Consider the following 13,251-nt stretch of genomic DNA (forward strand, 5'->3'; position numbering starts at 1 on the left):
GAGACATGACGTGATGACCAAAAGTCTGAAAAGGAAAAGGGAAACAGACAATAGAAAGAGAGGCCTAGGGGATCAGGACTTGGTGCTCATCTGACACGGAGCCTGAAATGACAAGGAGCTTGAGGGAGAGGCGAGATGAGCCCTGGAAGGCACACCCTCCAGGCCCCAAGGAGAGGTCTGCCTGTGGGAGGGTGCAGGCGGAAGATTGACAAACGTTGTGGAGGGGGAGGTGCTGCATAAAGGAAGGCATTGACGTTCAAAGGACGTGGAAGTAGGTGGGCATGTAATTCTTCTCATCCCTCACTTAAATTTCCCATTTATATCCAACTACAAGATAATGGAATACACTGAGAGGACACCAAAATGGGCCCGAGTACCCAAAACAGAGATTGAATGTTGGAAATTAGGAGGAGGTTCAATCATAGGATGGCAAACTGTAGGTGGAGAAAAAAGGATGGATTTTCAAAACACTGTCTATGGAAGCGACCCAGTTTTAACCACACACATTTAGGAAAACACTGGAGACAAGTGTTAAAACAGACTAAAAGTGTTTTTCGGTGCATGATGTGGGAAGTATAAGGCATTAAGGTGGTGGGAGATTTTGGCTTTTAAATTCTGCATCATGGCCCTGTATTGCATGGGGAAAAAGCCAATATAATTTCAATGTCAATTTGCAACAACTTTTAAAATGTTTGACATGCATTTTCTTTTTTATTAATTTTGCGTTACCTCATAAAATAACAGTTGACTGAAAATTACTCAGCCATGAGGTAGACTGGTTTTCCACTCCCACAGGCCTGTTGTAAAGACCCGTGTCTGTCATTCGCCATGACCCACTCAGCTCACAGTCCCTCTGCAGGCACTGAAATGCAGAGGCGAGAAGGGAGGGGGAGCTAACATTCACAGGCTCCCTCGGAGTGCCGGTGTCCTTGCCAGGCACTTCTCCTAAGGTTCTGATGGGATGTCACTGAATGCAGCATTCAGCATCGTGGCCTGAGTGCCCGTCTCAGGGATATTTGCTCTCTAGACCATCCCAGTTCATGTTAGGTCAGAAGTGAACCCAATGCCTCTCGCCCCACAACCACAGCCACCCCAGTCTGGGGCAGGCAGTGTCGGTCGGGAGAGGCCCTCAATTGCCCTGAACCCACTTCGGGTTTAGAGGAGAGATTACCAGAGGATGAGGGAAACCTCAGTGCTCAAGAGCAGTCTTTTGGAGATGTGTCACAAATACGCCCCTGAAGGAGCCTGTGGCAACTTCCCCTGCCAGTGGGACCAGCAACCTCAGGTCAAGACCCAGCTGCTGACTCAGGTCTCCTTTCCTGGCCAGAGGCTAGGGCTCAGCCTGGGCTCTTAGAGGCTAACGCAAAATGTAGAGGACACCAGCATGTGCTTTTTTAAGATTTATTTCAGAGTGCTGGTCAGTGACCTACCAGGGAGACCTGGCATGAGAATGCTGACACCTCTCGCTCCACCCATGATGTGTCGGGGGACCCCTGTGTCTCCTGCAGACTTCTGGGAATGTGGGCTCCGGCTTTGCCAACTCTTTACTGATTTTTTCACACATGTTCCTTGTCTATTGCCTACAGTCGCACAGGGGTGGGAGGCTGATTTATCGTTTAGTTTCACCAACTGTCACTTCCTTTACTTCAGTGACCTTGACAGTTCTTACATTTGTGGCCACGCCAAAGAGGAGTGCGGCTATTAAGGCATAAATGCGGGCACAGAGCACTCTCAGGTACACCACTGGCCACAGGCTGGCTGTCACCTTCCGCTGTTTTCTTGGAGGGGGTCCGCTGTCAACGCTCCCTCCTGCCCCTTTCTGTAAGCACCTTGGAGGTTCCCACCCTTCATGGCAATGGCAATGCCTCAGATTGTTGCAGACTCCTCTCAGATTGCATTTCTCAGGGGTACAGTCATAATTCATTGCCTCGATAGAACCATTGCAGTAGCTATTTTGACAGTATCTTCCAGAATCACAGAGGCTACCATCTCTCACAGGACCCACATCTGTTGTTCCGGTCCCACGGTGTGAACCCACCCCGAAGCACAAGTGATCTAAGATAAGAGACTGATGGAAGGCGACGTGTTCCTGCAGCTGCGGAAGGTGCGTGACGTTGATGCACTGCAGCCTTCCACACAGAATGTCCGCGTTCGCACAGGACCCAAATCTGTACGTCATTTCGGCTCTTCTGCAGTGTCCAAATCGATTGGCTCTTTTATTTATTTCATAGCAGCTCCTTGGAGCATTCACAGCCTTTCCCCCAAAGATTTCTTTGCAGTGAATGCTGCGGTCAGTGCAATTTCCACGGTAGCAGTAGCCGTCTTCAGTACATGGAGTTCCATCTTGCATATAAACGTTGTTAGGGCATTTTGAGCTTAACCCTCGGCAGTACTCGGGAAGATCACATATATTTTGGATTGGTCTGCAAAGCGTCCCAACAGGGGAGAAGGTGCAGTTTGTACAGCATCTGCCTGTGTCACAGGCGCTTCCAGTCGTAAAGCGACAGTTGCTATTGCAGCATGGGCTGCTGTAACACTGCTTGAAGGAGCCGCAGTCACACTGCTCCGTTTCTTCCACTACATGGTTTCCACAACGATCTTGTGTCAGGCTTTTATTTAAATACACCCTTTGGGTGAAGAACACACATAGGGATACATCGTTACCAAGTATGTGCTGGGTATGCAGAAAGGAACAGTTACTGAAGGCATCCGTCATCACAGGGTATCTGTACATGATGCACGTGGTCCTTCTCTGGCAAACGCAAGTGGATTCATCGAAATACAGACCAAACGATCTCCCTATCTGTTGAGATGCTATGATAGCCAGCAATAAATAGTGTCTTCCTAGAGCACCCAGCATGATAAGATTTTGAGCCTTGCACATGGAATATATGCCTGGACTAAACTGAAGTTCATGAGGCCCGTCACGTTTCACGATTAGGCTTGAATGTGGACTCATAGCTCTATACAGCGTGTTAGAAAAATAGTTATAAAAAGCACTGCCTGGCACCCTATGGTCATTCATGTCAGCTGGATCTCTCTGGTCAAAAATAACTATGGCAGTAAGAAACATACCAAGATCAAGACCTCTCCAGATTGAATCAATTATAGTACTTAAATGTATCAGAAAGGTTGCACATTTGGATACATTGTTGTACACACGGTACATCCTGTTGGAAGTCATTACAAGGGCTTTTATTGATCCATAGTGGGATGCAAAGACCCTAGAGGAGAGCCTGGGCTCTGCACTGGCATTTGCCTGAGAGAACAGGGGGTCCCTATCCTCCTTGTATCCCAGTCTATATGCAGGTCCTGTGGCGTTGGTGTCGGCCACTATCTGAGAAACAATGTGTTCAAACCTTTGGGAATCCTTGAGTGGTTTGATTTCATAGGCAAGGTCATCCAACTTCATGATGCCTTCGATACCCCCGTAGCACGTCTCCACGGTGACCATGGAAAGAGGAGTCTCCTCCAGGTAGCCAAGGTAATAACAGTCTTGAGGGATGAAGGGGGAGTCCACCTGTAAGGCTCCTTGGTCATCCTGAGTCATCAGCAGCAGATGTCTAGGCACAAACAGTTTCTTGCGCCGCATGTGGATAACGTGTCTCTGGCCCCCAAAACGCAGGCTGTAGGAGACCCACCCTGGCATCTGCACGCCTTTGCCGCTCTGCAACTCCTTCCTGGGAATCACCACCTCGGAGGAGATGTAGCGCCACGAGGGACGGCCTTTAGAACACTGGCCTGGAGCCAGCACTGCCCAGAGCCCAAGCAGCAGGAGGGGCGTCCTCAGGGTCACCTGGGTCTCTGCCAGCCTCATGGTCCTGCTCAGGGACATCTGTCAATGAGGGTGGATAAAGGGACGATCCTCAGGGAAGCCAGGTCTCAACCGTCTGCTGTGGCCACTTCCCACCACAGAGAGAGACACTGACCGTGAACAAAGGACAGCCTCAGACTGCCAGCACCCTACCCCTGGGTGGGTCACCTGAAGGAGTTAGGTCACAGTCGCCGGGTGTGGCGGTGGGTGGGCCTGGGCATGAATGCAGCAGGGGTTCGTGTGGCAGAGCGGGGAGGGCTGCGTCCCTGATTGTTAACACGGAAAGGAGATGGGAGAAGGAAGCAGAGGCGTGTCCCTGTTCAACATGTTCAAAGTACCCTCTGGCTGTTTGAATCCATGATGTGCAATCAGAACAATTAACTTCTCTACCACCTCTGTCCTGCGCTGCCTCGGGTCCCTTTCTGTGGATTGCTCTTTCCCCTCGTTGTAAAGTACCACTTCTTCCTACTTCTTTGGCAGGTGGAGGTAGACACTGTTAATTTTACCTTTATAGGTGTTGAAAGGATTTTAATTTTATCATTACACGTGTCTTTCTCTGGTTTGCAGGGAAGGTACGTGGGAACCGTCTGATCCTTCGGGTTGCAGCTTCCGGGCTTTGATTGGGCTTCCTGCGTCAGCACTGAGAGTGGGCTTGGTATTTCCCCAGTGCTCCATGGGATGGGACAGACTCCCACGGCTCTCCTTGTTCCCAGGGGTCCTGTCTGACCTGACGCTGCGGGAGTTGGGCCCAGGACTGGTGAAGCCCTCGCAGACCCTCTCCCTCACCTGCACTGTCTCCGGGGACCCTGTCACCAGCAGTTACTACTGGAATCGGATCCGTCAGCGTCCTGAGAAAGGGTGAGTGTCCGTCACAGTTTATCCTTCAATGAGACACACGATTCATTTGAAGGCATACAGATAGACCACGGCACAGCCACCTGACCAACAACCCCTCTTAAAGGGTTACTCATCAATACTCCTGTCCCCAAATGTTAATAAACTATTGAAAATCCCAATTTATGTTAGTTGAATCTACAGAAGGGCCACTGTAGGGCTCACCAATGCCACAAGGCACAGCGCCGCTCAAAGCATACAGCTCTAAGCTTCTGGAGACACCTTCGCCAGCTCTGCCATGACCCAGGTGGAGCCGGCATCAGGCAAGGACCCCCAGTGAGTGGCGATCGACATGGACGCTGGTAGCCCATGTGTTCCCAGATCTTCTCAGAACGATTCGTCTTCTCTGTGGACAGTTCTGTGAGCACAGCCTATCTACAGATCGATGGGCTGAGGTCTGAGGACATGGCCAAATATTACTCTGGGAGAAACAGTGTGAAAATCCATGTCCTGAGTGTCAGAAACCCTGAGGGAGAAGGCGGCTCTGCCAGGCTGAGGCAGTGACAGGAACAATGTGGTGCACCCTTTCTCTGGCTAAGTATATCCTTGCAAGAACCTTCACTAACTATTCTGGCTTCTCCACCTCAGCCCAAGACTGAACCATCTGGACGGGGAGAGGGCACCTGTGCAGAAGACACGAGGAAGGTGGGGGCCCCAGAGCTGTCTCAACTTCCTCCTCAGACCTGGATCCTGGGGCTCCTTCCCTGGTGCAGCTGCCAGCTAGACAATTAGCCCCATCTCTCTCCATGGCCAGTGAGATTTGACTCAGTGCTTTCTGTGTGAATGAAACTTGCTAATTTGTCAGAAGACAGCATCAGCTCTTCACTCTGTGGGATCCTTGGATCTGTGCAGGAGTTGGGCTACTTAATGCCCCTTCTCTAGATTGCATACGAATAACCTAATGCCCTCGAGGATAAAAATATTCATAAAATTATTTAAAAAATACTCCTCTCTCTGGGGCTGGCCCCGTGGCCGAGTGGTTAAGTTCGCGCGCTCCGCTGCAGGCGGCCCAGTGTTTCCTCGGTTCGAATCCTGGGCGCGGACATGGCACTGCTCGTCAGACCACGCTGAGGCAGCGTCCCACATGCCACAACTAGAGGAACCCACAACGAAGAATACACAACTATGTACCGGGGGGCTTTGGGGAGAAAAAGGAAAAAAAAAATAAAATCTTTAAAAAAAATAAAAAAAAAAAAAAAATACTCCTCTCTCAACCCTATGTATTCTGTTCCCCCTTAGCAAAGGGATCTTTCAATGACTATGTCTAGTGGATAAATAGATAGATGCGCAGGGAGAGGGGAGGCAGATTCAGTTCAATTAATGAAAATGACAAGTACTAATAGAACTTTGGGGTTGAGCTCTGAGATGACATAGATGTTAATAACGTCGAGGAAAATAATCGAGGTAATGAGGTTTGTAAAGTTTCATCTATGTATTTCCTTTATTCATTGCAAATTATAATGAGAATTTCTGAAAAAAAGGGCAGCAAAGTTTGGGTAACTCTTCAGAGGATTAAAGGGAGTGACCTGAAAGAGGTGGACAGACGAGGGACACAGGGAGGGCGCCTGGTAGGCAGAAGGGTCTCTGAGCACAACATTGAAGGGGCCATAAATATCAGAATAGAGGGATCATGGTCCCGATCGAGGGCAGGGCTCTCATCCCTGAGCATCCCAGAGCCCAGGACACACCAGGATGGGACCTTGAATTCACCAGGAAGGGGAAACAGCAAAAGCCTGGAGTTGAGCCAGGGGCTGGTCTGCAGTGGGTGCTCAGGAGCCTCGGGGCATATTTAAAAGGAGGATTGGGAGTGAGGGGTTTCCTGTTGGGGTCTCAAATTCCTATTTCTGTGACCAAATGTATGCTTAGATGTCTTCTGTATATTTTCCTGCCTGAGTCCCAATTCTCCTTATACCATCAGACTCTGAGAAAATGGGTCAGTATTCCTCTGCCATCATCAATTCAATAATTGGAAGACGCTGAGTTACACAGATGTGTAATCCCTTTCCTTACTTGATCTGTTCTCCACCTGAAGGTGTGATTCTTTCTGATGTACGTCATTAGGTTTTTTGGATGTATTCTATGGGTTGTTTTAAGGAAGATGTGGGAGAAAGCCTTAGACAAAATTATACAAAATTTTACAGCTCAAATGACATTTCTTCTAGCCTGCCTATGCTGAAGATGTAGTTATTCAGATTAAATTAAAGTCATAGGCACTTACCCAAAGGGAATAGGAGTTTAGAAGGACTATCCTTTGTTGTAGAATTATGTATATACCAAAGGTGGCATCAAAGTATTATTTTAAGTATGAAAATATGCATTTTAATTACTAGCAACTGTGGATATTTTAATTTTTTGAGTGTGTGACGATGATGTCTATGTTGCTAATCCCCTCTAACGCCTTTTAAATAATCTATAAAATTATCTATCGATCTATCGATCGATCTATCGATCGATCTATCTATCATCTATTTGGAGTCTCCTCGTCTAGCTCAGCATTTATGTTATCGGCACATGTTCTTCAGGACTATGATCATTATCTCTGCAATGTTTAATTATACCCCTAATATCAGATCCCTACAGCTTCCAGCTTAGTCACTCCATTGTGTTTCCAGATGGTTATATGAATATGAACTCTATGCATAAGTTACTGATGATCTCTGCTGTACCAACAGAAAAGCTATAAACTTTCTATAAAACAATTACCACTACCCTCAGTAAACACCTCCTGACTGAGGTAGATTTCTCAGGGAAGGGGAGGAGCCCTCCCACCGTAGGAATCATTTCTGTAGACAACATAAGGCTATCCTTGCCTTGGTGTCTGTGTACTTGAGGACGTAGGCACCTATTCCAGTCTTCATAGACTGATTTCCACAAGCAAAGCCCTTCACCACTGAAGCATCCAAAATCAGAGGTGTCCCAGTCTTCCTCTGCTTTGGAGACAGTTGTACAGATCAAAGTAAGATCAAAGTTCTGAAATTAAAAGAAATCTGATTTAGGAAGGACTGGCCTCTAGTCATTGCTACATTTACACCAACACTGACATCAAAATATTATTTCACTATGAAATTATATTTGTAGCAATTGTTAATTTATATTGTATTCAATCATTTTCTTAAATTTGTGAAGCTGTACACACAAAAGGTTGACACCTTTTAATATCTATTTGAAAGACGCACAAGATTAAAAAAAAATAGTGATTTACTCACGTGGTCCAACACGGATTCTTAGGGCCAGAAAAGTGAGCCTGCCTTTGACCTCTTTCCACCTCAACTTCATATAGAAAGTGCTCTCCCATTAAGATCAACATGCCTTGTGGGTTCAATGAAGACACACCAACAAGGGCCCCAGAAGGACCAGGGTTCTGACCTCGGTCCCTCCCCATTAACAAGGACTGGGCTCCCCACATGCAAATTTCTCCTCAAGGTCTAGGGTAAAATCAACTCTTCAGCTGTGGGAGCTCACATATCTCTCCTCAGACAGAATTGAGGTCTCGAGGGAAGGCAGAGCTGTGGTCTAGAAGAAGATGAGATTGTTTGGTCTTCTCTTTTGCTTGGTGGTGGCTCCACAAGGTGAGTTTCTTAGATGGCAAACATGGTTCTATGGGGATGGCTCTGAGTGCCTATGACTGACAGAGACTGATTCTCCTTGTCCCCAGCTGTCCTGTCCCGTCCCAGGTGCAGCTGCAGGAGTCAGGCCCAGGTCTGGTGAAGCCCTCACACACCCTCTCCCTCAACTATGCTGTCTCTGGGTTCTCCGTCACAACCAGTGGTCACTGCTGGAGCTGGATCCACCAGCCCCTAGGGAAGGGGCAGGAGGGCATGTGGATGATAAGTTATCATGGGAGCACTTACTACAGCTCGTCTCTCCAGAGCGGCTCCTTCATCTCCAGAGAGATGTCCAAGAACCAGTTCTCCCTGCAGCTGAGCTCTGTGACCACCGAGGGCACGACCGTGCATTACTGTGCAAGAGACACAGTGAGGGGAAGTCTGCGTGAGCCCAGGCAGAAACCTCCCTGCAGGAGGGTCTGGGCTTCAGGGTGTGCTCAGTCCACCAGTGAATGCAGAGGATCCACAAGGCACAGAGTCAGGCCGAGGAGCAGGTGCAGAGACAGCTCAGGAACGGTTTCCTGTCAGGGTCTGGGGCTTCCTCTTCTAAAGGTTTCTTGGGAAGCCTCTCTGGATTTGCAGTTCTGTGACTGCCACTTATCTCTCAATTATAAAAGTTTGTTGTAATTGAATAAAACGTTGATCACGTGCATAAACGCAGAGTGCCACATCTGGAGGCATAAATGGCTCTGTCATTCGTCGCCAGGATCAGAGTCCTGAGACAGCTCGGGCGACCTGGTCATTCTTTCACGTTCACACTCAGAACAGAGACCTCAGTGGTATTCCCTGAATAGAATGGTCACTGGGAGTCAGGTTTGAGCCATGATGGAAAGTTTTTATTTCTCCATCGTATCTGAAGAATATTTTTGCTGGAGAGAGTACTCTTTGCTGAAAATTTTTCTCTTTCATATATCTGAATTTGTCATTTCATACTCTCCTAGCTTGTAAGGTTTCTACCGAGAAATCTGCTGAAAACCTGTTATGGGTTCTTTTGTAGGTTGTTTTCTTCTGCCTTGCTGCTCTTAGTATTCTGTCTTTGTTATTCTCTTTTGTCAGTTTTACTACTATATGCCTTGCAGTAGGTCTTTTTACATTGACGTTGTTATGAGATCTGGAAGTCTCTTTCACATGGATTTCCAGTTCTTTCCTTAGGTTTGGGAAGTTCTCTGCTATTATTTCTTCAAATATGCCTTCTGGACCATTCTCCTTCTCTTCTTCTTCTTGAATATCTATAATTCTTATGTTGCATTTCCTAATTGTATTAGATATTTCTTAGTGACTTTCTTCATTTATTTTTGCTCTTAATTGTCTCTCCTCCTCTGCCTGCAGCATTTCAGCATGTCTATCTTTGCTTATTCTGATTCACTTATCTATGATTTCCACTCATGCATTCAGGGAATCCATATTTTGTTTTATGTCTTCCATTGTGTCTTTCATCTCTAATTTTATTGATTAATTCTTCTTTATAGTTTCAATCTCTTTTGTGAAGTAGCTCCTGAACTTTTCGTTTCTCTACATTCCCTTTTACCTCATTGAGTTGTTTGATGATAGCTATTTTGAATTCACTGTCATTTACATTGCATATTTTTGTGTCCTCAGGACTGAATTCTGGGTGCTTGTAATTCTCTATCTCGTCTGGAGGTTTGACAAAATGTTTGATATTGCTAGATGGAGTGGCTCTGTTTCTATGCAACCTGATATTATTTGCTTTCAGTTACTGCCTGTTGCCACTGGGTGGGGTCAAGAGGCCTATATTCCGAGCCCTCTGCCTTCAGCTGAAATCTCAGGCCATGGAGCAGGTGTGTGGCAGGTGGGGGAAGGGGCGCTTCCTCCTGCATGCTCTTGGGGGATTCTCATTCTGCTCTAACTATCTGGTCTCCTGGGGTGTTGGCTTGATTAGTTCACCCCCAACGGAACTTCTCACCCTGGTAGAAGTCTTCCCTCTAGCCTGAAAGGGCCCTCAGGGATCCTTGATTTTCCAATGAACAAATGTCCCCTACCCCATTCCATCCCTCATTGGAGCCTCCTGAGTTTGCTGGTCACAGTTTCTAGGGGAGGGAGTGACATATTTCCTTACCCCATTCCAGCTCCTCCATGGGTGCCTCCAGTCTCTCCGCCCTCCATCATATGGCTGTGTGCATCTCTCCTACGTTTCTTGTGTTGTGTTAGGATGTCCTCTGTTGGAGTACGAATGTCCCTTTTCATTGTATCTTGGAGGGGAGAGGATCCTGGGCAGGCTCACTCTTCCATGATACTGTTGTCACTTCTACTCATGTTTAATACTTGTTAAGAGGAGTAAGTAGGCAGACTATTTTTGGATGTTTGACTGATGATAACCTGAGGCACCTTCCTCCCTCTTTGCCTTCTTTCTAGTCATGGCTAATCTGACAAGAAAGCACAAATTCTCCCTTCTTTGATCCTGGTGGGAGATTCAAGCCACAAAAGCCCCTTCTGTGAATAGGACACTCACACGTCCCCACCACTGAACCACAATAAAAACCCTGAGCCAGTCTCCTTTCCAGGCTCTATCAAACCATTTATGACTTGAGAAAAGTCTTGCCATGCTCTCAACACATGCCTCAATAATGGAGATGAGAAATGTTTTACATTCCCTTTGTGTGTGCATGGCCTCATGTGACTCAACTGCTGTATCAGACTCTGGTGGAGATCCTTCTGCATTTGCACAGTGTCAACCAAAACTGATGCTGTAATGGCAATGTCAATACAATGACCACAACCACTGGGGTGGGGGGGTCTTTCTACTCTTGCTTTGGATTCATAACATATCTATTTCCTGATGTCCAACCTGCAGTTTATGCTGCTGCTTGCTGACTGGGTTGTGCACTGAGCTGTGCTGTGCTGCATTGTTGAGTCCAAAAGAACATCTGTGATAGATTAGGTGATTTACATCAGAAGCTTTGATAATTAATTACCATTTATGGATAGGAGTAATCACCCATATGTAACTCTCTGCCTTTCATGCATGTGAGCATAGTTTTCTCCTTTTACAGAAAACGTTTCTAATTCAGAGACTGAAGACGTAAACACAGAATCCTGAGTCCAGAGAAGTTCCCAAGAGGAGACCGCTATATGGAGAGGAAGCTGCAGACCCTAACTAAGCCCTTAAACTATATCTGCTCCTGCTCCTAGGGCCAAAACCCACGATTGTCAGGTCATGGCATGCCATGGTGTCCTGATTGTCCCTTACTTTCCTGAGCTCCACCTGCAGAACAGCTCTGCCTGTGTCCCTTCAGGAAGGTTTGTGTCTTGGCTCACACTGACTTCTGTTCACTGAGTCTCCCACACAGTAATACACGGCCGTGTTCTCGGCTCTCAGGGCATTCATTTGCAGATACAGCGTATTCATGACATTGTTTCTGGAGATGGTGAAATGGCCCTTCATGGATCCTAGGTTATATATGCTGTCACCATTATAATTCATGGATGAGACCCACTACAGTCTCTTTCATTGAGCCTCAGTGTCCAAGATAATGGCATAGTCATCAAAAGAATCCAGAGGCTGGACAGAAGACTCTCAGAGATTGCACAGGCTTTACTAAGCCTTCCCCAGTCCTCAACAGTGGCACCTCACTGGACACCTGCAAACCCAATATACCCTGGTCAGGAATCTCACACATCCAACATTTCTTTCACTCATATCCTCTCTCAGAATCAATGTCACTTATTCTTGCTAATTACCTTTTAAAATAGCAGCAAAATAAATACAGCTTAGCCCAAAGTCCATGGTGAGCCATTTGTGTTCAGTCCTGATCACAGAATGGGAACACCTGGGAATCCTTGAGCTGGGGCTCCTCCACCAGAGCTGCAGCGTTCGGGCTGGGCTGGTTTTTATCAGCAGAGAAAGGGCCCTATTTCCATGTCCTCTGACTATACAGCAAGCTCTAGGTTTGTGCACCTCAAGAGAGAGCAGTGCCCCAGAATAGAGGTGAGTGTAGTGAGACAGTTTTGTGGCAAGGAGAATATCTGATAAAATGCGATAATATATTATGAGGTTGTTCTTTGATAAACACTGAGCACTCAACATCTTATTCAGTTTTACATATACAGTCAAAGTGTGTGATGTACTTGCCAAATTTACCTCAATTTCACAGATGAAAAGTTACAAGTGGAACCTGAGAGCACACAGCAGGTAAGGGAGACCCCAGTATTGGGGCCTGTGCTCTGCACTGGACCTGACGGCTCCCTGAACTAGTTCTATGATGGAGCTGGACATGCCCAGTGAGGTCTGCAAAACTCCTTGCTGTCTTTTTTTTGGTGAATTTAGACTATTGAGGTTCAAAGTGACTATTGGCAAACATTTGGGTTAATTTGTACCATAGTCATCACTGTTTAATTCGATGCCCGGCTCATTGTTCCTATTTTGCCTTCCACTGTTTTTCTCCCTGTTGTGTTTTCTGTTATTTCATATGATTACATTTTCTCTCTTTCATTAATGTTTTCATTTTATTGTTTTACATTTTTTAGTGCTTGATATAGACGTTGTAATAAACATTTACAGCTAATCCATGTTCACTTTCGAATAACAGTATACCACTTCATGGATATTGTAAGTACCTTATAATTACAGTATTATCCTTATTCCTCCCTTCCATCCTTTGTGTTATTTTGTGATTTACAATAAGAAATATATAATCATCCTCATTTCTGATAAAGAGCTCCTAAAACACTTGCAGTTTTCTAAGTGATAAGAACAGTAAGGCATATTTTCTTAAGTTAATGAGGTGACTGGGGAATTCCCCTAGATAAGCTAAGGATGGGGGCTGGCTGCCAGTAGAAACAACCATGTAATTAGATGGTTAGAACTGTCAATTCCAATCCTCAACCTCCAATCTTCATGAAGGGGAGTGGGGCTGGTGAGATTGAGTACAATCACCAATGGCCCATATTAAAACCCATCATGCCTGTGTAAAGAATTCT

At 46.4% G+C, this 13,251-nt stretch overlaps 1 long non-coding RNA gene across 1 annotated transcript; it reads left to right on the top strand.

Annotated features, from left to right (window-relative positions):
- Nucleotides 1–4,076: 4,076 nt before the first annotated feature.
- LOC138920552 (uncharacterized) lies at nucleotides 4,077–5,653 on the top strand. Its single transcript, XR_011431942.1, has 3 exons — nucleotides 4,077–4,300; nucleotides 4,528–4,672; nucleotides 5,297–5,653. It is a non-coding gene; the product is annotated as an uncharacterized lncRNA (long non-coding RNA).
- The last annotated feature ends 7,598 nt before the right edge of the window (nucleotides 5,654–13,251 follow it).

The sequence above is a fragment of the Equus caballus genome, chromosome 24, assembly GCF_041296265.1.
Source record: "Equus caballus isolate H_3958 breed thoroughbred chromosome 24, TB-T2T, whole genome shotgun sequence".
Lineage (NCBI taxonomy): Eukaryota > Metazoa > Chordata > Mammalia > Perissodactyla > Equidae > Equus > Equus caballus.